Raw genomic sequence first — 25,272 nt, forward strand, 5'->3', positions numbered from 1 at the left:
GCCGGGACCGTGAGTTAAGGCTGTTTATTGGAGAGGCTGATAGTACAGTGGTAACTAGTTCGCCTAGTATTCACAGGGTGGCAGATCGATCAGAGGCCGGGACCGTGAGTTTAATCTGTTTATTGAAGAGGCTGATAGTACAGTGGTAACTTGTTCGCCTAGCATTCATATGGCGGTAGATCGATCACAGGCCGAAACCGTGAGTTTGAGCTATTTATTGAAGAGGCTGATAGTACACTGGTAACTTGTTCGCCTAGCTTTCACATGGCGGCAGATCGATCACAGGCCTGGACCGTGAGTTGAGGCTGTTTATTGGAGAGGCTGATAGTACAGTGGTAACTTGTTCGCCAAGCATTCAGATGGTGGCAGATCGATCACAGGCTGGGACCGTGAGTTTAAGCTGTTTATTGAAGAGGCTGATAGTACACTGGTAACTTTGTTCGCCTAGCATTCACATGGCCGCAGATCGATCACAGGCCGGAACCGTGAGTTTAAGGCTTTTATTGAAGAAACTAATAGTACACTGGTAACTTGTTCGCCTAGCATTCACATGACAGAAGATCGGTCACAGGCCGGGACTGAGTTTAAGCTGTTTATTGAAGAGGCTGATAGTACAGTGGTAACTAGTTCGCTTAGCATTCCTATGGCGGCAGATCGATCAAAGTTCGGGACCGTGAGTTTAAGCTGTTTATTGAAGAGGCTGATAGTACAGTGGTAAATTTGTTTGCCTAGCATTCATATGGCGGCAGATCGATCACAGGCCGGGACCGTGAGTTTAAGCTGTTTATTGAAGAGGCTGATAGTATATTGGTAAATTTGTTTGCCTAGCATTCATATGGCGGCAGATCAATCATAGGCCGGGACCGTAAGTTTAAACTGTTTATTGAAGAGGCTGATAGTACACTGGTAATTTGTTTGCTTAGCATTCACATGGCGGCAGATGGATCCCAGGCCTAGACCGTGAGTTTAAAACGTTTATTGAAGAGGCTGATAGTTCAGTGGTAAATTGTTCGCCTAGCATTCACATGGCGGCAGATCGATCACAGGCCGGGACCGTGAGTTTAAGATGTTTATTGAAGAGGATGATAGTATACTGGTAACTTGTTCGCCTAGCATTCACATGGCGGCAGATGGATCCCAGGCCGAGACCGTGAGTTTAAGACGTTTATTGAAGAGGCAGATAGTTCAGTGGTAACTTGTTCGCCTAGCATTCACAAGGCGGCAGATAGATCACAGGCCAGGACCGTGAGTTTAAGACGTTTATTGAAGAGGCTGATAGTTCAGTGGTAACTTGTTCGCCTAGCATTCACATGGCGGCAGATCGATCACAGGCTGGGACCGTGAGTTTAAGATGTTTATTGAAGAGGCTGATAGTTCAGTGGTAATTTGTTCGCCTAGCATTCACATGGCGGCAGGTCGATCAAAGGCCGGGAACGTGAGTTTAAGCTGTTTATTGAAGATGCTGATAGTACACTGGTAACTTTGTTTGCCTAGCATTCAAATGGCGGCAGATGGATCCAAGGCCGAGACCGTGAGTTTAAGCTGTTTATTGAAGAGGCTGATGGTACACTGGTAACTTTATTTGCCTAGCATTCACATGGCGTCAGATCGATCACAGGCCGGGACCGTGAGATTAATCTCTTTATTGAAGAGGCTGACAATACACTGGTAACTTTGTTCGCCTAGCATTCCCATGGCGGCAGATCGATTCCAGGCTGGGACCGTGAGTTTAATATCTTTATTGAAGAGGCTGACAATACCCTGGTAACTTTGTTTGCCTAGCATTAACATGGCGGCAGATGGATCCCAGGCCGAGACCGTGAGTTTAAGCTTTTTATTGAAGAAACTGATGGTACACTGGTAACTTTGTTCGCCTAGCATTCCCATGGCGGCAGATCAATTCCAGGCTGGGACCGTGAGTTTAAGCTGTTTATTGAAGAGGTTGATAGTACACTGGTAAGTTGTTCGCCTAGCATTCACATGGCGGCAGTTCGGTCCCAGGCCGGGACCGTGAGTTTAAGCTGTTTGTTGAAGATGCTGATAGTACACTGGTAACTTGTTCGCCTAGCATTCACATGGCGGCAGATCGATCACAGGCCGAAACCATGAGTTCAAGCTGTTTATTGAAGAGGCTGATAGTACAGTGGTAACTTGTTCGCCTAGCATTCATATGGAGGTAGATCAGTCACAGGCCGGGACCGTGAGTTTAAGCTGTTTATTGAAGAGGCTGATAGTACACTGGAAACTTGTTCGCCTAGCATTCACATGGCGGCAGATCGATCACAGGCCGAAACCGTGAGTTTAAGCTGTTTATTGAAGAGGCTGATAGTACACTGGTAACTTGTTCGCCTACCCTTCACATGGCCGCAGATCGATCCCAGGCCGGGACCGTGAGTTTAAGCTGTTTATTGAAGAGGCTAATAGTATACTGGTAACTTGTTCGCCTAGTTTTCACATGGCGGCAGATCGATCAAAGGCCTGGACCGTGAGTTGAGGCTGTTTAATGGAGAGGCTGATAGTACAGTGGTAACTTGTTCACCTTGTATTCAAAGGGTGGCAGATCGATCACAGGCCGGAACCGTGAGTTTAAGTTGTTTATTGAAGAGGCTGATAGTACAGTGGTAACTTGTTCGCCTATCCTTCACATGGCGGCAGATCGATCCCAGGCCGGGACCGTGAGTTTAAGCTGTTTATTGAAGAGGCTGATAGTATAATGGTAACTTGTTCGCCTCGCTTTCACATGGTGGCAGATCGATCACAGGCCGGGACCGTGAGTTAAGGCTGTTTATTGGAGAGGCTGATAGTACAGTGGTAACTAGTTCGCCTAGTATTCACAGGGTGGCAGATCGATCACAGGCCGGGACCGTGAGTTTAATCTGTTTATTGAAGAGGCTGATAGTACAGTGGTAACTTGTTCGCCTAGCATTCATATGGCGGTAGATCGATCACAGGCCGATACCGTGAGTTTGAGCTATTTATTGAAGAGGCTGATAGTATACTGGTAACTTGTTCGCCTAGCTTTCACATGGCGGCAGATCGATCACAGGCCTGGACCGTGAGTTGAGGCTGTTTATTGGAGAGGCTGATAGTACAGTGGTAACTTGTTCGCCAAGCATTCAGATGGTGGCAGATCGATCACAGGCTGGGACCGTGAGTTTAAGCTGTTTATTGAAGAGGCTGATAGTACACTGGTAACTTTGTTCGCCTAGCATTCACATGGCAGCAGATCGATCACAGGCCGGAACCGTGAGTTTAAGGCTTTTATTGAAGAAGCTATTAGTACACTGGTAACTTGTTCGCCTAGCATTCACTTGACAGAAGATCGGTCACAGGCCGGGACTGAGTTTAAGCTGTTTATTGAAGAGGCTGATAGTACAGTGGTAACTAGTTCGCTTAGCATTCCTATGGCGGCAGATCGATCAAAGTCCGGGACCGTGAGTTTAAGCTGTTTATTGAAGAGGCTGATAGTACAGTGGTAAATTTGTTTGCCTAGCATTCATATGGCGGCAGATCGATCACAGGCCGGGACCGTGAGTTTAAGCTGTTTATTGAAGAGGCTGATAGTATATTGGTAAATTTGTTTGCCTAGCATTCATATGGCGGCAGATCAATCATAGGCCGGGACCGTAAGTTTAAACTGTTTATTGAAGAGGCTGATAGTACACTGGTAATTTGTTTGCTTAGCATTCACATGGCGGCAGATGGATCCCAGGCCTAGACCGTGAGTTTAAAACGTTTATTGAAGAGGCTGATAGTTCAGTGGTAACTTGTTCGCCTAGCATTCACATGGCGGCAGATCGATCACAGGCCGGGACCGTGAGTTTAAGATGTTTATTGAAGAGGATGATAGTATACTGGTAACTTGTTCGCCTAGCATTCACATGGCGGCAGATGGATCCCAGGCCGAGACCGTGAGTTTAAGACGTTTATTGAAGAGGCAGATAGTTCAGTGGTAACTTGTTCGCCTAGCATTCACAAGGCGGCAGATAGATCACAGGCCAGGACCGTGAGTTTAAGACGTTTATTGAAGAGGCTGATAGTTCAGTGGTAACTTGTTCGCCTAGCATTCACATGGCGGCAGATCGATCACAGGCTGGGACCGTGAGTTTAAGATGTTTATTGAAGAGGCTGATAGTTCAGTGGTAATTTGTTCGCCTAGCATTCACATGGCGGCAGGTCGATCAAAGGCCGGGAACGTGAGTTTAAGCTGTTTATTGAAGATGCTGATAGTACACTGGTAACTTTGTTTGCCTAGCATTCAAATGGCGGCAGATGGATCCAAGGCCGAGACCGTGAGTTTAAGCTGTTTATTGAAGAGGCTGATGGTACACTGGTAACTTTATTTGCCTAGCATTCACATGGCGTCAGATCGATCACAGGCCGGGACCGTGAGATTAATCTCTTTATTGAAGAGGCTGACAATACACTGGTAACTTTGTTCGCCTAGCATTCCCATGGCGGCAGATCGATTCCAGGCTGGGACCGTGAGTTTAATATCTTTATTGAAGAGGCTGACAATACACTGGTAACTTTGTTTGCCTAGCATTAACATGGCGGCAGATGGATCCCAGGCCGAGACCGTGAGTTTAAGCTTTTTATTGAAGAAACTGATGGTACACTGGTAACTTTGTTCGCCTAGCATTCCCATGGCGGCAGATCAATTCCAGGCTGGGACCGTGAGTTTAAGCTGTTTATTGAAGAGGTTGATAGTACACTGGTAAGTTGTTCGCCTAGCATTCACATGGCGGCAGTTCGGTCCCAGGCCGGGACCGTGAGTTTAAGCTGTTTGTTGAAGATGCTGATAGTACACTGGTAACTTGTTCGCCTAGCATTCACATGGCGGCAGATCGATCACAGGCCGAAACCATGAGTTCAAGCTGTTTATTGAAGAGGCTGATAGTACAGTGGTAACTTGTTCGCCTAGCATTCATATGGCGGTAGATCAGTCACAGGCCGGGACCGTGAGTTTAAGCTGTTTATTGAAGAGGCTGATAGTACACTGGAAACTTGTTCGCCTAGCATTCACATGGCGGCAGATCGATCACAGGCCGAAACCGTGAGTTTAAGCTGTTTATTGAAGAGGCTGATAGTACACTGGTAACTTGTCCACCTACCCTTCACATGGCCGCAGATCGATCCCAGGCCGGGACCGTGAGTTTAAGCTGTTTATTGAAGAGGCTAATAGTATACTGGTAACTTGTTCGCCTAGTTTTCACATGGCGGCAGATCGATCAAAGGCCTGGACCGTGAGTTGAGGCTGTTTAATGGAGAGGCTGATAGTACAGTGGTAACTTGTTCACCTTGTATTCAAAGGGTGGCAGATCGATCACAGGCCGGAACCGTGAGTTTAAGTTGTTTATTGAAGAGGCTGATAGTACAGTGGTAACTTGTTCGCCTATCCTTCACATGGCGGCAGATCGATCCCAGGCCGGGACCGTGAGTTTAAGCTGTTTATTGAAGAGGCTGATAGTATAATGGTAACTTGTTTGCCTCGCTTTCACATGGTGGCAGATCGATCACAGGCCGGGACCGTGAGTTAAGGCTGTTTATTGGAGAGGCTGATAGTACAGTGGTAACTAGTTCGCCTAGTATTCACAGGGTGGCAGATCGATCACAGGCCGGGACCGTGAGTTTAATCTGTTTATTGAAGAGGCTGATAGTACAGTGGTAACTTGTTCGCCTAGCATTCATATGGCGGTAGATCGATCACAGGCCGATACCGTGAGTTTGAGCTATTTATTGAAGAGGCTGATAGTATACTGGTAACTTGTTCGCCTAGCTTTCACATGGCGGCAGATCGATCACAGGCCTGGAACGTGAGTTGAGGCTGTTTATTGGAGAGGCTGATAGTACAGTGGTAACTTGTTCGCCAAGCATTCAGATGGTGGCAGATCGATCACAGGCTGGGACCGTGAGTTTAAGCTGTTTATTGAAGAGGCTGATAGTACACTGGTAACTTTGTTCGCTTAGCATTCACATGGCAGCAGATCGATCACAGGCCGGAACCGTGAGTTTAAGGCTTTTATTGAAGAAGCTATTAGTACACTGGTAACTTGTTCGCCTAGCATTCACATGGCAGAAGATCGGTCACAGGCCGGGACTAAGTTTAAGCTGTTTATTGAAGAGGCTGATAGTACAGTGGTAACTAGTTTGCTTAGCATTCCTATGGCGGCAGATCGATCAAAGTCCGGGACCGTGAGTTTAAGCTGTTTATTGAAGAGGCTGATAGTACAGTGGTAAATTTATTTGCCTAGCATTCATATGGCGGCAGATCGATCACAGGCCGGGACCGTGAGTTTAAGCTGTTTATTGAAGAGGCTGATAGTATTTTGGTAAATTTGTTTGCCTAGCATTCATATGGCGGCAGATCGATCATAGGCCAGGACCGTAAGTTTAAGCTGTTTATTGAAGAGGCTGATAGTACACTAGTAATTTGTTTGCTTAGCATTCACATGGCAGCAGATGGATCCCAGGCCTAGACCGTGAGTTTAAGACGTTTATTGAAGAGGCTGATAGTTCAGTGGTAACTTGTTCGCCTAGCATTCACATGGCGGCAGATCGATCACAGGCCGGGACCGTGAGTTTAAGATGTTCATTGAAGAGGATGATAGTATACTGGTAACTTGTTCGCCTAGCATTCACATGGCGGCAGATGGATCCCAGGCCGAGACCGTGAGTTTAAGACGTTTATTGAAGAGGCAGATAGTTCAGTGGTAACTTGTTCGCCTAGCATTCACAAGGCGGCAGATAGATCACAGGCCGGGACCGTGAGTTTAAGACGTTTATTGAAGAGGCTGATAGTTCAGTGGTAACTTGTTCGCCTAACATTCACATGGCGGCAGATCGATCACAGGGTGGGACCGTGAATTTAAGACGTTTATTGAAGAGGCTGATAGTTCAGTGGTATTTTGTTCGCCTAGCATTCACATGGCGGCAGGTCGATCACAAGCCGGGAACGTGAGTTTAGGCTGTTTATTGAAGAGGTTGATAGTTCACTGGTAACTTGTTCGCCTAGCATTCACATGGCGGCAGGTCGATCACAGGCCGGGAACGTGAGTTTAGGCTGTTTATTGAAGAGGTTGATAGTACACTGGTAACTTGTTCGCCTAGCATTCACATGGCGTCAGGTCGATCACAGGCCGGGAACGTGAGTTTAGGCTGTTTATTGAAGAGGCTGATAGTACACTGGTAACTTGTTCGCCTAGCATTCACATGGCGGCAGGTCGATCACAGGCCGGGAACGTGAGTTTAAGCTGTTTATTGAAGAGGCTGATAGTACACTGGTAACTTGTTCGCCTAGCATTCACATGGCGGCAGTTCGGTCCCAGGCCGGGACCGTGAGTTTAAGCTGTTTATTGAAGATGCTGATAGTACACTGGTAACTTGTTGGCCTAGCATTCGCATGGCGGCAGATGGATCCCAAGCCGAGACCATGAGTTTAAGCAGTTTATTGAAGAGACTGATAGTACACTGGTAACTTTGTTTGCCTAGCATTCACATGGCGGCAGTTCGGTCCCAGGCCGGGACCGTGACTTTAAGCTGTTTATTGAAGATGCTGATAGTACACTGGTAACTTGTTCGCCTACCATTCGCATGGCGGCAGATGGATCCCAGGCCGAGACCGTGAGTTTGAGCAGTTTATTGAAGAGACTGATAGTACACTGGTAACTTTGTTCGCCTAGCATTCACATGGCGGAAGATCGATCACAGGCCGGGACCGTGAGTTTAATCTCTTTATTGAAGAGGCTGACAATACACTGGTAACTTTGTTTGGCTAGCATTCACATAACGGCAGTTCGGTCCCAGGCCGGGACCGTGAGTTTAAGCTGTTTATTGAAGATGCTGATAGTACACTGGTAACTTTGTTTGCCTAGCATTCACATGGCGGCAGATGGATCCAAGGCCGAGACCGTGAGTTTAAGCTGTTTATTGAAGAGGCTGATGGTACACTGGTAACTTTATTTGCCTAGCATTCACATGGCGTCAGATCGATCACAGGCCGGGACCGTGAGATTAATCTCTTTATTGAAGAGGCTGACAATACACTGGTAACTTTGTTCGCCTAGCATTCCCATGGCGGCAGATCGATTCCAGGCGGGACCGTGAGTTTAATATCTTTATTGAAGAGGCTGACAATACACTGGTAACTTTGTTTGCCTAGCATTCACATGGCGGCAGATGGATCCCAGGCCGAGACCGTGAGTTTAAGCTTTTTATTGAAGAAACTGATGGTACACTGGTAACTTTGTTCGCCTAGCATTCCCATGGCGGCAGATCGATTCCAGGCTGGGACCGTGAGTTTAAGCTGTTTATTGAAGAGGTTGATAGTACACTGGTAAGTTGTTCGCCTAGCATTCACATGGCGGCAGTTCGGTCCCAGGCCGGGACCGTGAGTTTAAGCTGTTTATTGAAGATGCTGATAGTACATTGGTAACTTGTTCGCCTATCATTCGCATGGCGGCAGATCGATCACAGGCCAAGACCGTGAGTTTAAGCAGTTTATTGAAGAGGCTGATAGTACACTGGTAACTTTGTTTGCCTAGCATTCACATGGCGGAAGATCGATCACAGGCCGGGACCGTGAGTTTAATCTCTTTATTGAAGAGGCTGACAATACACTGGTAACTTTGTTTGCCTAGCATTCACATGGCGGCAGATGGATCCCAGGCCGAGACCGTGAGTTTAAGCTGTTTATTGAAGAAACTGATAGTACACTGGTAACTTTGTTCGCCTAGCATTCACATGGTGTCGGATCGATCACAGGCCGGGACCGTGAGTTTAATCTCTTTATTGAAGAGGCTGACAATACACTGGTAACTTTGTTCGCCTAGCATTCCCATGGCGGCAGATCGATTCCAGGCTGGGACCGTGAGTTTAATATCTTTATTGAAGAGGCTGACAATACACTGGTAACTTTGTTTGCCTAGCATTCACATGGCGGAAGATCGATCACAGGCCGGGACCGTGAGTTTAAGCTGTTTATTGAAGATGCTGATAGTACACTGGTAACTTGTTTGCCTAGCATTCACATGGCGGCAGATGGATCCGAGGCCGAGATCGTGAGTTTAAGCTGTTTATTGAAGAGGCTGATAGTACACTGGTAACTTTGTTTACCTAGCATTCACATGGCGGAAGATCGATCACAGGCCGGGACCGTGAGTTTAAGCTGTTTATTGAAGATGCTGATAGTACACTGGTAACTTTGTTTGCCTAGCATTCACATGGCGGCAGATGGATCTGAGGCCGAGACCGTGAGTTTAAGCTGTTTATTGAAGAGGCTGATAGTACACTGGTAACTTTGTTTGCCTAGCATTCACATGGCGTCAGATCGATCACAGGCCGGGACCGTGAGTTTAATCTCTTTATTGAAGAGGCTGACAATACACTGGTAACTTTGTTCGCCTAGCATTCCCATGGCGGCAGATCGATTCCAGGCTGGGACCGTGAGTTTATTATCTTTATTGAAGAGGCTGACAATACAATGGTAACTTTGTTTGCCTAGCATTCACATGGCGGAGATGGATCCCAGGCCGAGACCGTGAGTTTAAGCTGTTTATTGAAGAGACTGATAGTACACTAGTAACTTTGTTCGCCTAGCATTCCCATAGCGGCAGATCGATTCCAGGCTGGGACCGTGAGTTTAAGCTGTTTATTGAAGAGGTTGAGAGTACACTGGTAAGTTGTTCGCCTAGCATTCACATGGCGGCAGGTCGATCACAGGCCGGGAATGTGAGTTTAGGCTGTTTATTGAAGAGGTTGATAGTACACTGGTAACTTGTTCGCCTAGCATTCACATGGCGTCAGGTCGATCTAAGGCCGGGAACGTGAGTTTAGGCTGTTTATTGAAGAGGCTGATAGTACACTGGTAACTTGTTCGCCTAGCATTCACATGACGGCATGTCGATCACAGGCCGTGACCGTGAGATTAAGCTGTTTATTGAAGAGGTTGATAGTACACTGGTAACTTGTTCGCCTAGCATTCACATGGCGGCAGTTCGGTCACAGGCCGGGACCGTGAGTTTAAGCTGTTTATTGAAGAGGCTGATAGTACACTGGTAACTTGTTCGCCTAGCATTCACATGGCGGCAGATCGATCCCAGGCCGGGAACATGAGTTTAAGCTGTTTATTGAAGAGGCTGATAGTACACTGGTAACTTGTTTCGCCTAGCATTCACATGGCGGCAGATCGATCACAGGCCGGGACCGTAAGTTTATCTCTTTATTGAAGAGGCTGATACAAACTGGTAACTTGTTCCTAGCATTCACATGGCGGCAGATCGATCACAGGCGGGACGTGAGTTTAATCTCTTTATTGAAGAGGCTGATAGTACACTGGTAACTTGTTCGCCTAGCATTCACATGGCGGCAGATCGGTTACAGGCCGGGACGTGAGTTTAAGCTGTTTATTGAAGAGGCTGACAATACACTGGTAACTTGTTCGCCTAGCATTCACATGGCGACAGATCGATCACAGGCCGGGACCGTGAGTTAAGGCTGTTTATTGAGAGGCTGATAGTACACTGGTAACTTGTTTGCCTAGCATTCACATGGCAACAGATCGGTCACAGGCCGGGACTGAGTTTAAGCTGTTCATTGAAGAGGCTGATAGTACACTGGTAACTTGTTCGCCTAGCATTCACATGGCGGCAGGTCGATCACAGGCCGGGAACGTGAGTTTAGGCTGTTTATTGAAGAGGCTGATAGTACACTGGTAACTTTTCGCCTAGCATTCACATGACGGCAGATCGGTCACAGGCCGGGACATGAGTTTAGGCTGTTCATTGAAGAGGCTGATAGTACACTGGTAACTTGTTCGCCTAGCATTCACATGGCGGCAGATCGATCACAGGCTGGGACGTGAGTTTAAGCTGTTCATTGAAGAGGCTGATAGTACACTGGTAACTTGTTCGCCTAGCATTCACATGGCGGCAGATCGATCACAGGCCGGGAACCGTGAGTTTAGGCTGTTTATTGAAGAGGCTGATAGTACACTGGTAACTTGTTGCCTAGCATTCACATGGCAACAGATCGGTCACAGGCCGGGACTGAGTTTAAGCTGTTTATTGAAGAGGCTGATAGTACACTGGTAACTTGTTGCCTAGCATTCACATGGCAACAGATCGATCACAGGCTGGGACCGTGAGTTTAAGCTGTTATTGAAGAGGCTGATAGTACACTGGTAACTTGTTCGCCTAGCATTCACATGGCGGCAGATCGATCACAGGCCGGGACCGTGAGTTTAAGCTGTTTATTGAAGAGGCTGATAGTACACTGGTAACTTGTTTGCCTAGCATTCACATGGCGGCAGATCGATCACAGGCCGGACCTGAGTTTAAGCTGTTTATTGAAGAGGCTGATAGTACACTGGTAACTTGTTTGCCTAGCATTCACATGGCAACAGATCGGTCACAGGCGGGACCGTGAGTTTAAGCTGTTTATTGAAGAGGCTGATAGTACACTGGTAACTTGTTCGCCTAGCATTCACATGGCGGCAGATCGATCACAGGCCGAAACCGTGAGTTTAAGCTCTTTATTGAAGAGGCTGATAGTACAGTGGTAACTTGTTGGCCTAGCATTCACATGGCGGTAGATCGTCACAGGCCGGGACCGTGAGTTTAAGCTGTTTATTGAAGAGGCTGATAGTACACTGGTAACTTGTTCGCCTACCATTCACATGGCGGCAGATCGATCACAGGCCGGGACCGTGAGTTTAAGCTGTTTATTGAAGAGGCTGATAGTACAGTGGTAACTTGTTCGCCTATTCACATGGCGGCAGATCGATCACAGGCTGGGACCGTGAGTTTAAGCTGTTTATTGAAGAGGCTGATAGTACATGGTAACTTGTTCGCCTAGCATTCACATGGCGGCAGATCGATCACAGGCCGGGAACCGTGAGTTAAGGCTGTTTATTGAAGAGGCTGATAGTACACTGGTAACTTGTTCGCCTAGCATTCACATGGCGGTAGATCGATCACAGGCGGGACCGTGAGTTTAAGCTGTTTATTGAAGAGGCTGATAGTACACTGGTAACTTGTTCGCCTAGCATTCACATGGCGGCAGATCGATCACAGGCCGAAACCGTGAGTTTAGCTCTTTATTGAAGAGGCTGATAGTACACTGGTAACTTGTTCGCCTAGCTTCACATGGCGGCAGATCGATCACAGGCCGGGACGTGAGTTTAAGCTGTTTATTGAAGAGGCTGATAGTACTGGTAACTTGTTCGCCTAGCATTCACATGGCGGCAGATCGATCACAGGCCTGGGACCGTGAGTTTAAGCTGTTTATTGAAGAGGCTGATAGTACACTGGTAACTTGTTCGCCTAGCATTCAAGGGTGGCAGATCGATCACAGGCCGGACCGTGAGTTTAAGCTGTTTATTGAAGAGGCTGATAGTACACTGGTAACTTGTTCGCCTAGCATTCACATGCGGCAGATCGGTCCCAGGCCGGGACCGTGAGTTTAAGCTGTTTATTGAAGAGGCTGATAGTACATGGTAACTTGTTCGCCTCGCATTCACATGGCGGCAGATCGATCACAGGCCGGGACCGTGAGTTTAAGCTGTTTATTGAAGAGGCTGATAGTACAGTGGTAACTTTGTTCGCCTAGCATTCACAGGGTGGCAGATCGATCACAGGCCGGGACCGTGAGTTTAATCTGTTTATTGAAGAGGCTGATAGTACAGTGGTAACTTGTTTGCCTAGCATTCATATGGCGGCATATCAATCACAGGCCGAAACCGTGAGTTTAAGCTGTTTATTGAAGAGGCTGATAGTACACTGGTAACTTGTTTGCCTAGCATTCACATGGCGGCAGATCGATCACAGGCCTGGACCGTGAGTTTAAGCTGTTTATTGAAGAGGCTGATAGTACAGTGGTAACTTGTTCGCCTAGCATTCAGATGGGGCAGATCGATCACAGGCCGGGACCGTGAGTTTAAGCTGTTTATTGAAGAGGCTGATAGTACACTGGTAACTTTGTTCGCCTAGCATTCACATGGCGGCAGATCGATCCAGGCCGGAACCGTGAGTTTAAGCTTTTATTGAAGAGGCTAATAGTACACTGGTAACTTGTTCGCCTAGCATTCACATGCAGAAGATCGGTCACAGGCCGGGACCGTGAGTTTAAGCTGTTTATTGAAGAGGCTGATAGTACAGTGGTAACTTGTTCGCCTAGCATTCCATGGCGGCAGATCGATCAAGGCTGGGACCGTGAGTTTAAGCTGTTTATTGAAGAGGCTGATAGTACAGTGGTAATTTGTTCGCCTAGCATTCACATGGCGGCAGGTCGATCACAGGCCGGGACCGTGAGTTTAGGCTGTTTATTGAAGAGGTTGATAGTATATGGTAACTTGTTCGCCTAGCATTCATATGGCGGCAGATCATCATAGGCCGGGAACGTGAGTTTAGGCTGTTTATTGAAGAGGCTGATAGTACACTGGTAACTTGTTTGCCTAGCATTCACATGGCGGCAGATCGATCCCAGGCCTAGACCGTGAGTTTAAGCGTTTATTGAAGAGGCTGATAGTTCACTGGTAACTTGTTCGCCTAGCATTCACATGGCGGCAGATCGATCACAGGCCGGGACCGTGAGTTTAAGATGTTTATTGAAGAGGATGATAGTATACTGGTAACTTGTTCGCCTAGCATTCACATGGCGGCAGATGGATCCCAGGCCGAGACCGTGAGTTTAAGACGTTTATTGAAGAGGCAGATAGTTCAGTGGTAACTTGTTCGCCTAGCATTCACAAGGCGGCAGATAGATCACAGGCCGGGACCGTGAGTTTAAGACGTTTATTGAAGAGGCTGATAGTTCAGTGGTAACTTGTTCGCCTAGCATTCACATGGCGGCAGATCGATCACAGGCTGGGACCGTGAGTTTAAGACGTTTATTGAAGAGGCTGATAGTTCAGTGGTAATTTGTTCGCCTAGCATTCACATGGCGGCAGGTCGATCAAAGGCCGGGAACGTGAGTTTAGGCTGTTTATTGAAGAGGCTTGATAGTTCACTGGTAACTTGTTCGCCTATCATTCACATGACGGCAGTTTGGTCCCAGGCCGGGAACATGAGTTTAGGCTGTTCATTGAAGAGGCTGATAAAACACTGGTAACTTGTTCGCCTAGCATTCACATGGCGGCAGGTCAATCACAGGCCGGGAACGTGAGTTTAGGCTGTTCAATGAAGAGGCAGATAGTACACTGGTAACTTGTTCGCCTAGCATTCACATGGCGGCAGGTCGATCACAGGCCGGGAACGTGAGTTTAGGCTGTTTATTGAAGAGGCTGACAATACACTGGTAACTTGTTTGCCTAGCATTCACATGGCAACAGATCGGTCACAGGCCGGGACTGAGTTTAAGCTGTTCATTGAAGAGGCTGATAGTACACTGGTAACTTGTTTGCCTAGCATTCACATGGCGGCAGATCGGTCACAGGCTGGGACTGAGTTTAAGCTGTTCATTGAAGAGGCTGATAGTACACTGGTAACTTGTTCGCCTAGCATTCACATGGCGGCAGGTCGATCACAGACCGGGAACGTGAGTTTAGGCTGTTTATTGAAGAGGCTGATAGTACACTGGTAACTTGTTTGCCTAGCATTCACATGGCAACAGATCGGTCACAGGCCGGGACTGAGTTTAAGCTGTTCATTGAAGAGGCTGATAGTACACTGGTAACTTGTTCGCCTAGCATTCACATGGCGGCAGATCGATCACAGGCCGAAACCGTGAGTTTAAGCTCTTTATTGAAGAGGCTGATAGTACAGTGGTAACTTGTTGGCCTAGCATTCATTTGGCGGTAGATCAGTCACAGGCCGGGACCGTGAGTTTAAGCTGTTTATTGAAGAGGCTGATAGTACACTGATAACTTGTTCGCCTACCATTCACATGGCGGCAGATCGATCCCAGGCCGGACCGTGAGTTTAAGCTGTTAATGAAGAAGCTGATAGTACACTGGTAACTTGTTCGCCTACATTCACATGGCGGCAGATCGATCACAGGCCGGGACGTGAGTTTAAGCTGTTTATTGAAGAGGCTGATAGTACACTGGTAACTTGTTCGCCTAGCATTCACATGGCGGCAGATCGATCACAGGCCGGGACCGTGAGTTTAAGCTGTTTATTGAAGAGGCTGATAGTACACTGGTAACTTGTTCGCCTAGCATTCACATGGCGGTAGATCAGTCACAGGCAGGGACCGTGAGTTTAAGCTGTTTATTGAAGAGGCTGATAGTACACTGGTAACTTGTTCGCCTAGCATTCACATGGCGGCAGATCGATCACAGGCCGGGAAACCGTGAGTTTAAGCTGTTTATTGAAGAGGCTGATAGTACACTGGTAACTTGTTCGCCTAGCATTCACATGGCGCAGATCGATCCCACGCCGGGACAGTGAGTTTAAGCTGTTTATTGAAGAGGCTGATAGTACACTGGTAACTTGTTCGCCTAGTTTTCACATGGCGGCAGATCGATCACAGGCCGGACCGTGAGTTAAGGCTGTTTATTGGAGAGGCTGATAGTACAGTGGTAACTTGTTCGCCTAGTATTCACAGGGTGGCAGATCGATCACAGGCCGGGACCGTGAGTTTAAGCTGTTTATTGAAGAGGCTGATAGTACAGTGGTAACTTGTTCGCCTAGCATTCACATGGCGGCAGATGATCACAGGCCGGGACCGTGAGTTTAAGCTGTTTATTGAAGAGGCTGATAGTACACTGGTAACTTGTTCGCCTCGCTTTCACATGGCGGCAGATCGATCACAGGCCGGGACCGTGAGTTTAAGGCTGTTTATTGAAGAGGCTGATAGTACAGTGGTAACTTGTTCGCCTAGTATTCACATGGTGGCAGATCGATCAGAGGCCGGGACCGTGAGTTTAAGCTGTTTATTGAAGAGGCTGATAGTACAGTGGTAACTTGTTCGCCTAATATTCATATGGCGGCAGATCGATCACAGGCCGACCGTGAGTTTAAGCTGTTTATTGAAGAGGCTGATAGTACACTGGTAACTTGTTCGCCTAGCTTTCACATGGCGGCAGATCGATCACAGGCCTGGACCGTGAGTTGAGGCTGTTTATTGGAGAGGCTGATAGTACAGTGGTAACTTGTTCGCCTAGCATTCAGATGGTGGCAGATCGATCACAGGCTGGGACCGTGAGTTTAAGCTGTTTATTGAAGAGGCTGATAGTACACTGGTAACTTGTTCGCCTAGCATTCACATGGCAGCAGATCGATCACAGGCCGGAACCGTGAGTTTAAGGCTTTTATTGAAGAGGCTGATAGTACACTGGTAACTTGTTCGCCTAGCATTCACATGGCAGCAGATCGGTCACAGGCCGGGACCTGAGTTTAAGCTGTTTATTGAAGAGGCTGATAGTACACTGGTAACTGTTGCTTAGCATTCCTATGGCAGCAGATCGATCAAGGCCGAGACCGTGAGTTTAAGCTGTTTATTGAAGAGGCTGATAGTACAGTGGTAATTTGTTTGCCTAGCATTCACATGGCGGCAGATCGATCACAGGCCGGGACCGTGAGTTTAAGCTGTTTATTGAAGAGGCTGATAGTATATTGGTAACTTGTTTGCCTAGCATTCACATGGCGGCAGATCAATCATAGGCCGAGACCGTGAGTTTAAACTGTTTATTGAAGAGGCTGATAGTACACTGGTAACTTGTTTGCCTAGCATTCACATGGCGGCAGATGGATCCCAGGCCTAGACCGTGAGTTTAAGACGTTTATTGAAGAGGCTGATAGTTCAGTGGTAACTTGTTCGCCTAGCATTCACATGGCGGCAGATCGATCACAGGCCGGGACCGTGAGTTTAAGATGTTTATTGAAGAGGCTGATAGTTACAGTGGTAACTTGTTACGGCCTAGCATTCACATGGCGGCATATGGATCCCAGGCCGGGACCGTGAGTTTAAGACGTTTATTGAAGAGGCTGATAGTTCAGTGGTAACTTGTTCGCCTAGCATTCACATGGCGGCAGATCGATCACAGGCCGGGACCGTGAGTTTAAGACGTTTATTGAAGAGGCTGATAGTTCAGTGGTAACTTGTTCGCCTAGCATTCACATGGCGGCAGATCGATCACAGGCTGGGACCGTGAGTTTAAGACGTTTATTGAAGAGGCTGATAGTTCAGTGGTAATTTGTTCGCCTAGCATTCACATGGCGGCAGGTCGATCAAAGGCCGGGAACGTGAGTTTAGGCTGTTTATTGAAGAGGTTGATAGTTCACTGGTAACTTGTTCGCCTAGCATTCACATGGCGGCAGGTCGATCACAGGCCGGGAACGTGAGTTTAGGCTGTTTATTGAAGAGGTTGATAGTACACTGGTAACTTGTTCGCCTAGCATTCACATGGCGTCAGGTCGATCACAGGCCGGGAACGTGAGTTTAGGCTGTTTATTGAAGAGGCTGATAGTACACTGGTAACTTGTTCGCCTAGCATTCACATGGCGGCAGGTCGATCACAGGCCGGGAACGTGAGTTTAAGCTGTTTATTGAAGAGGCTGATAGTACAATGGTAACTTGTTCGCCTAGCATTCACATGGCGGCAGTTCGGTCCCAGGCCGGGACCGTGAGTTTAAGCTGTTTATTGAAGATGCTGATAGTACACTGGTAACTTGTTGGCCTAGCATTCGCATGGCGGCAGATGGATCCCAAGCCGAGACCATGAGTTTAAGCAGTTTATTGAAGTGACTGATAGTACACTGGTAACTTTGTTTGCCTAGCATTCACATGGCGGCAGTTCGGTCCCAGGCCGGGACCGTGAGTTTAAGCTGTTTATTGAAGATGCTGATAGTACACTGGTAACTTGTTCGCCTACCATTCGCATGGCGGCAGATGGATCCCAGGCCGAGACCGTGAGTTTAAGCAGTTTATTGAAGAGACTGATAGTACACTGGTAACTTTGTTCGCCTAGCATTCACATGGCGGAAGATCGATCACAGGCCGGGACCGTGAGTTTAATCTCTTTATTGAAGAGGCTGACAATACACTGGTAACTTTGTTTGCCTAGCATTCACATGGCGGCAGTTCGGTCCCAGGCCAGGACCGTGAGTTTAAGCTGTTTATTGAAGATGCTGATAGTACACTGGTAACTTTGTTTGCCTAGCATTCACATGGCGGCAGATGGATCCAAGGCCGAGACCGTGAGTTTAAGCTGTTTATTGAAGAGGCTGATGGTACACTGGTAACTTTATTTGCCTAGCATTCACTTGGCGTCAGATCGATCACAGGCCGGGACCGTGAGATTAATCTCTTTATTGAAGAGGCTGACAATACAATGGTAACTTTGTTCGCCTAGCATTCCCATGGCGGCAGATCGATCCAGGCTGGGACCGTGAGTTTAATATCTTTATTGAAGAGGCTGACAATACACTGGTAACTTTGTTTGCCTAGCATTCACATGGCGGCAGATGGATCCCAGGCCGAGACCGTGAGTTTAAGCTGTTTATTGAAGAAACTGATAGTACACTGGTAACTTTGTTCGCCTAGCATTCCCATGGCGGCAGATCAATTCCAGGCTGGGACCGTGAGTTTAAGCTGTTTATTGAAGAGGTTGATAGTATACTGGTAAGTTGTTCGCCTAGCATTCACATGGCGGCAGGTCGATCACAGGCCGGGCACGTGAGTTTAGGCTGTTTATTGAAGAGGTTGATAGTACAATGGTAACTTGTTCGCCTAGCATTCATATGGCATCAGGTCGATCACAGGCCGGGAACGTGACTTTAGGCTGTTTATTGAAGAGGCTGATAGTACACTGGTAACTTGTTCGCCTAGCATTCACATGGCGGCATGTCGATCACAGGCCGTGACCGTGAGTTTAAGCTGTTTATTGAAGAGGTTGATACTAAACTGGTAACTTGTTCGCCTATCATTCACATGGCGGCAGTTCGGTCCCAGGCCGGGACCGTGAATTTAAGCTGTTTATTGAAGATGCTGATAGTACACTGGTAACTTGTTCGCCTAGCATTCGCATCATGGCAGATGGATCCCAGGCCGACATCGTGAGTTTAAGCAGTTTATTGAAAAGACTGATAGTACACTGGTAACTTTGTTTACCTAGCATTCACATGGCGGTAGATCGATCACAGGCCGGGACAGTGAGTTTAATCTCTTTATTGAAGAGCTGACAATACACTGGTAACTTTGTTTGCCTAGCATTCACATGGTGAAAGATCGATCACAGGACGGGACTGTGAGTTAAATCTCTTTATTGAAGAGGCTGACAATACACTGGTAACTTGTTAGCCTAGCATTCACATGGCAACAGATCGGTCACAGGCCGGGACTGAGTTTAAGCTGTTCATTGAAGAGGCTGACAATACACTGGTAACTTTGTTCGCCTAGCATTCCCAGGTTAATCACAGGCCGGGACCGTGAGTTTAATCTATTTATTGAAGAGGCTGACAATACACTGGTAACTTTGTTCGCCTAGCATTCCCATGGCGGCAAATCGATTCCAGGCTGGGACCATGAGTTTAAGCTGTTTATTGAAGAGGCTGATAGTACACTGGTAACTTGTTTGCCTAGCATTCACATGGCAACAGATCGGTCACAGGCCGGGACTGAGTTTAAGCTGTTCATTGAAGAGGCTGATAGTACACTGGTAACTTGTTTGCCTAGCATTCAGATGGCAACAGATCGGTCACAGGCCGGGACTGAGTTTAAGCTGTTCATTGAAGAGGCTGATAGTACACTGGTAACTTGTTCGCCTAGCATTCACATGGTGGCAGGTCGATCACAAGCCGGGAACGTGAGTTTAGGCTGTTTATTGAAGAGGCTGATAGTACACTGGTAACTTGTTTGCCTAGCATTCACATGGCAACAGATCGGTCACAGGCCGGGACTGAGTTTAAGCTGTTCATTGAAGAGGCTGATAGTACACTGGTAACTTGTTTGCCTAGCATTCACATGGCAACAGATCGGTCACAGGCCGGGACTGAGTTTAAGCTGTTCATTGAAGAGGCTGATAGTACACTGGTAACTTGTTCGCCTAGCATTCACATGGCGGCAGTTCGATCACAGGCGGAAACCGTGAGTTTATGCTCTTTATTGAAGAGGCTGATAGTACAGTGGTAACTTGTTGGCCTAGCATTCATTTGGCGGTAGATCAGTCACAGGCCGGGACCGTGAGTTTAAGCTGTTTATTGAAGAGGCTGATAGTACACTGATAACTTGTTCGCCTACCATTCACATGGCGGAAGATCGATCCCAGGCCGGGACCGTGAGTTTAAGCTGTTAATGAAGAAGCTGATAGTACACTGGTAACTTGTTCGCCTAACATTCACATGGCGGCAGATAGATCACAGGCCGAGACTGTGAGTTTAAGCTGTTTATTGAAGAGGCTGATAGTACACTGGTAACTTGTTCGCCTACCCTTCACATGGCGGCAGATCGATCCCAAGCCGGGACCGTGAGTTTAAGCTGTTTATTGAAGAGGCTGATAGTACACTGGTAACTTGTTCGCCTAGCATTCACATGGCGGCAGATCAATCACAGGACCGAAACCGTGAGTTCAAGCTGTTTATTGAAGAGGCTGATAGTACAGTGGTAACTTGTTCGCCTAGCATCCATATGGCGGTAGATCAGTCACAGGCCGGGACCGTGAGTTTAAGCTGTTTATTGAAGAGGCTGATAGTACACTGGAAACTTGTTCGCCTAGCATTCACATGGCGGCAGATCGATCACAAGCCGAAACCGTGAGTTTAAGCTGTTTATTGAAGAGGCTGATAGTACACTGGTAACTTGTTCGCCTACCCTTCACATGGCCGCAGATCGATCCCAGGCCGGAACCGTGAGTTAAGGCTGTTTATTGGAGAGGCTGATAGTACAGTGGTAACTTGTTCGCCTAGTATTCACAGGGTGGCAGATCGATTACAGGCCGGGACCGTGAGTTTAATCTGTTTATTGAAGAGGCTGATAGTACACTGGTAACTTGTCGCCTAGCATTCATATGGCGGTAGATCGATCACAGGCCGAAACCGTGAGTATGAGCTGTTTATTGAAGAGGCTGATAGTACACTGGTAACTTGTTCGCCTAGCTTTCACATGGCGGCAGATCGATCACAGGCCGGGACCGTGAGTTTAAGCTGTTTAATGAAGAGGCTGATAGTATACTGGTAACTTGTTCGCCTAGCTTTCACATGGCGGCAGATCGATCACAGGCCTGGACCGTGAGTTGAGGCTGTTTATTGGAGAGGCTGATAGTACAGTGGTATCTTGTTCGCCAAGCATTCAGATGGTGGCAGATCGATCACAGGCTGGGACCGTGAGTTTAAGCTGTTTATTGAAGAGGCAGATAGTACACTGGTAACTTTGTTCGCCTAGCATTCACATGGAAGCAGATCGATCACAGGCCGGAACCGTGAGTTTAAGGCTTTTATTAAAGATGCTGATAGTACACTGGTAACTTGTTCGCCTAGCATTCACATGGCAGAAGATCGGTAACAGGCCGGGACTGAGTTTAAGCTGTTTATTGAAGAGGCTGATAGTAGAGTGGTAACTTGTTCGCTTAGCATTCCTATGGCAGCAGATCGATCAAAGTCCGGGACCGTGAGTTTAAACTGTTTATTGAAGAGGCTGATAGTACAGTGGTAAATTTTTTTGCCTAGCATTCATAGGGCGGCAGATCGATCACAGGCCGGGACCGTGAGTTTAAGCTTTTTATTGAAGAGGCTGATAGTACACTGGTAAATTTGTTTGATTAGCATTCATATGGCGGCAGATCGATCATAGGCCGGGACCGTGAGTTTAAGCTCTTTATTGAAGAGGCTGATAGTACACTGGTAATTTGTTTGCTTAGCATTCACATGGCGGCAGATGGATCCCAGGCCTAGACCGTGAGTTTAAGACATTTATTGGAGAGGCTGATAGTTCAGTAGTAACTTGTTCGCCTAGCATTCACATGGCGGCAGATAGATCACAGGCCGGGACCGTGAGTTTAAGATGTTTATTGAAGAGGATGATAGTATACTGGTAACTTGTTCGCCTAGTATTCACATGGCGGCAGATGGATCCCAGGCCAAGACCGTGAGTTTAAGACGTTTATTGAAGAGGCAGATAGTTAGTGGTAACTTGTTCGCCTAGCATTCACAAGGCGGCAGATCGATCACAGGCCGGGACCGTGAGTTTAAGACGTTTATTGAAGAGGCTGATAGTTCAGTGGTAACTTGTTAGCCTAGCATTCACATGGCGGCAGATCGATCACAGGCTGGGAACATGAGTTTAAGAAGTTTATTGAAGAGGCTGATAGTTCAGTGGTAATTTGTTCTTCTAGCATTCACATGGCGGCAGATCGATCACAGGCCGGGACCGAGAGTTTGAGACATTTATTGAAGAGGCTGATAGTTCAGTGGTAACTTGTTCGCCTAGCATTCACATGACGGCAGATCGATCACAGGCTTGGACCGTGAGTTTAAGACGTTTATTGAAGAGGCTGATAGTTCAGTGGTAATTTGTTCGCCTAGCATTCACATGGCGGCAGGTCGATCAAAGGCCGGGAACGTGAGTTTAGGCTGTTTATTGAAGAGGTTGATAGTTCACTGGTAACTTGTTCGCCTAGCATTCACATGGCGGCAGGTCGATCACAGGCCGGGAACGTGAGTTTAGGCTGTTTATTGAAGAGGTTGATAGTACACTGGTAACTTGTTCGCCTAGCATTCACATGGCGTCAGGTCGATCACAGGCCGGGAACGTGAGTTGAGGCTGTTTATTGAAGAGGCTGATAGTACACTGGTAACTTGTTCGCCTAGCATTCACATGGCGGCAGGTCGATCACAGGCCGGGAACGTGAGTTTAAGCTGTTTATTGAAGAGGCTGATAGTACAATGGTAACTTGTTCGCCTAGCATTCACATGGCGGCAGTTCGGTCCCAGGCCGGGACCGTGAGTTTAAGCTGTTTATTGAAGATGCTGATAGTACACTGGTAACTTGTTGGCCTAGCATTCGCATGGCGGCAGATGGATCCCAAGCCGAGACCATGAGTTTAAGCAGTTTATTGAAGAGACTGATAGTACACTGGTAACTTTGTTTGCCTAGCATTCACATGGCGGCAGTTCGGTCCCAGGCCGGGACCGTGAGTTTAAGCTGTTTATTGAAGATGCTGATAGTACACTGGTAACTTGTTCGCCTACCATTCGCATGGCGGCAGATGGATCCCAGGCCTGAGACCGTGAGTTTAAGCAGTTTATTGAAGAGACTGATAGTACACTGGTAACTTTGTTCGCCTAGCATTCACATGGCGGAAGATCGATCACTGGCCGGGACCGTGAGTTTAATCTCTTTATTGAAGAGGCTGACAATACACTGGTAACTTTGTTTGCCTAGCATTCACATGGCGGCAGTTCGGTCCCAGGCCGGGACCGTGAGTTTAAGCTGTTTATTGAAGATGCTGATAGTACACTGGTAACTTTGTTTGCCTAGCATTCACATGGCGGCAGATGGATCCAAGGCCGAGACCGTGAGTTTAAGCTGTTTATTGAAGAGGCTGATGGTACACTGGTAACTTTATTTGCCTAGCATTCACATGGCGTCAGATCGATCACAGGCCGGGACCGTGAGATTAATCTCTTTATTGAAGAGGCTGACAATACAATGGTAACTTTGTTCGCCTAGCATTCCCATGGCGGCAGATCGATGCCAGGCTGGGACCGTGAGTTTAATATCTTTATTGAAGAGGCTGACAATACACTGGTAACTTTGTTTGCCTAGCATTCACATGGCGGCAGATGGATCCCAGGCCGAGACCGTGAGTTTAAGCTGTTTATTGAAGAAACTGATAGTACACTGGTAACTTTGTTCGCCTAGCATTCCCATGGCGGCAGATCGATTCCAGGCTGGGACCGTGAGTTTAAGCTGTTTATTGAAGAGGTTGATAGTACACTGGTAAGTTGTTCGCCTAGCATTCACATGGCGGCAGGTCGATCACAGGCCGGGAACGTGAGTTTAGGCTGTTTATTGAAGAGGTTGATAGTACAATGGTAACTTGTTCGCCTAGCATTCATATGGCGTCAGGTCGATCACAGGCCGGAAACGTGACTTTAGGCTGTTTATTGAAGAGGCTGATAGTACACTGGTAACTTGTTCGCCTAGCATTCACATGGCGGCATGTCGATCACAGGCCGTGACCGTGAGTTTAAGCTGTTTATTGAAGAGGTTGATACAAAACTGGTAACTTGTTCGCCTATCATTCACATGGCGGCAGTTCGGTCCCAGGCCGGGACCGTGAATTTAAGCTGTTTATTGAAGATGCTGATAGTACACTGGTAACTTGTTCGCCTAGCATTCGCATGGCGGCAGATGGATCCCAGGCCGACACCGTGAGTTTAAGTAGTTTATTGAAGAAACTGATAGTACACTGGTAACTTTGTTTACCTAGCATTCACATGGCGGAAGATCGATCACAGGCCGGGACAGTGAGTTTAATCTCTTTATTGAAGAGGCTGACAATACACTGGTAACTTTGTTTGCCTAGCATTCACATGGCGAAAGATCGATCAAAGGACGGGACTGTGAGTTAAATCTCTTTATTGAAGAGGCTGACAATACACTGGTAACTTGTTAGCCTAGCATTCACATGGCAACAGATCGGTCACAGGCCGGGACTGAGTTTAAGCTGTTCATTGAAGAGGCTGACAATACACTGGTAACTTTGTTCGCCTAGCATTGCCAGGTTAATCACAGGCCGGGACCGCGAGTTTAATCTATTTATTGAAGAGGCTGACAATACACTGGTAACTTTGTTCGCCTAGCATTCCCATGGCGGCAAATCGATTCCAGGCTGGGACCGTGAGTTTAAGCTGTTTATTGAAGAGGCTGATAGTACACTGGTAACTTGTTTGCCTAGCATTCACATGGCAACAGATCGGTCACAGGCTGGGACTGAGTTTAAGCTGTTCATTGAAGAGGCTGATAGTACACTGGTAACTTGTTTGCCTAGCATTCAGATGGCAACAGATCGGTCACAGGCCGGGACTGAGTTTAAGCTGTTCATTGAAGAGGCTGATAGTACACTGGTAACTTGTTCGCCTAGCATTCACATGGTGGCAGGTCGATCACAAGCCGGGAACGTGAGTTTAGGTTGTTTATTGAAGAGGCTGATAGTACACTGGTAACTTGTTTGCCTAGCATTCACATGGCAACAGATCGGTCACAGGCCGGGACTGAGTTTAAGCTGTTCATTGAAGAGGCTGATAGTACACTGGTAACTTGTTTGCCTAGCATTCACATGGCAACAGATCGGTCACAGGCCGGGACTGAGTTTAAGCTGTTCATTGAAGAGGC

This window comes from Palaemon carinicauda, chromosome 30 (genome assembly GCF_036898095.1).
Source record: "Palaemon carinicauda isolate YSFRI2023 chromosome 30, ASM3689809v2, whole genome shotgun sequence".
Classification (NCBI taxonomy): Eukaryota; Metazoa; Arthropoda; class Malacostraca; order Decapoda; family Palaemonidae; genus Palaemon; species Palaemon carinicauda.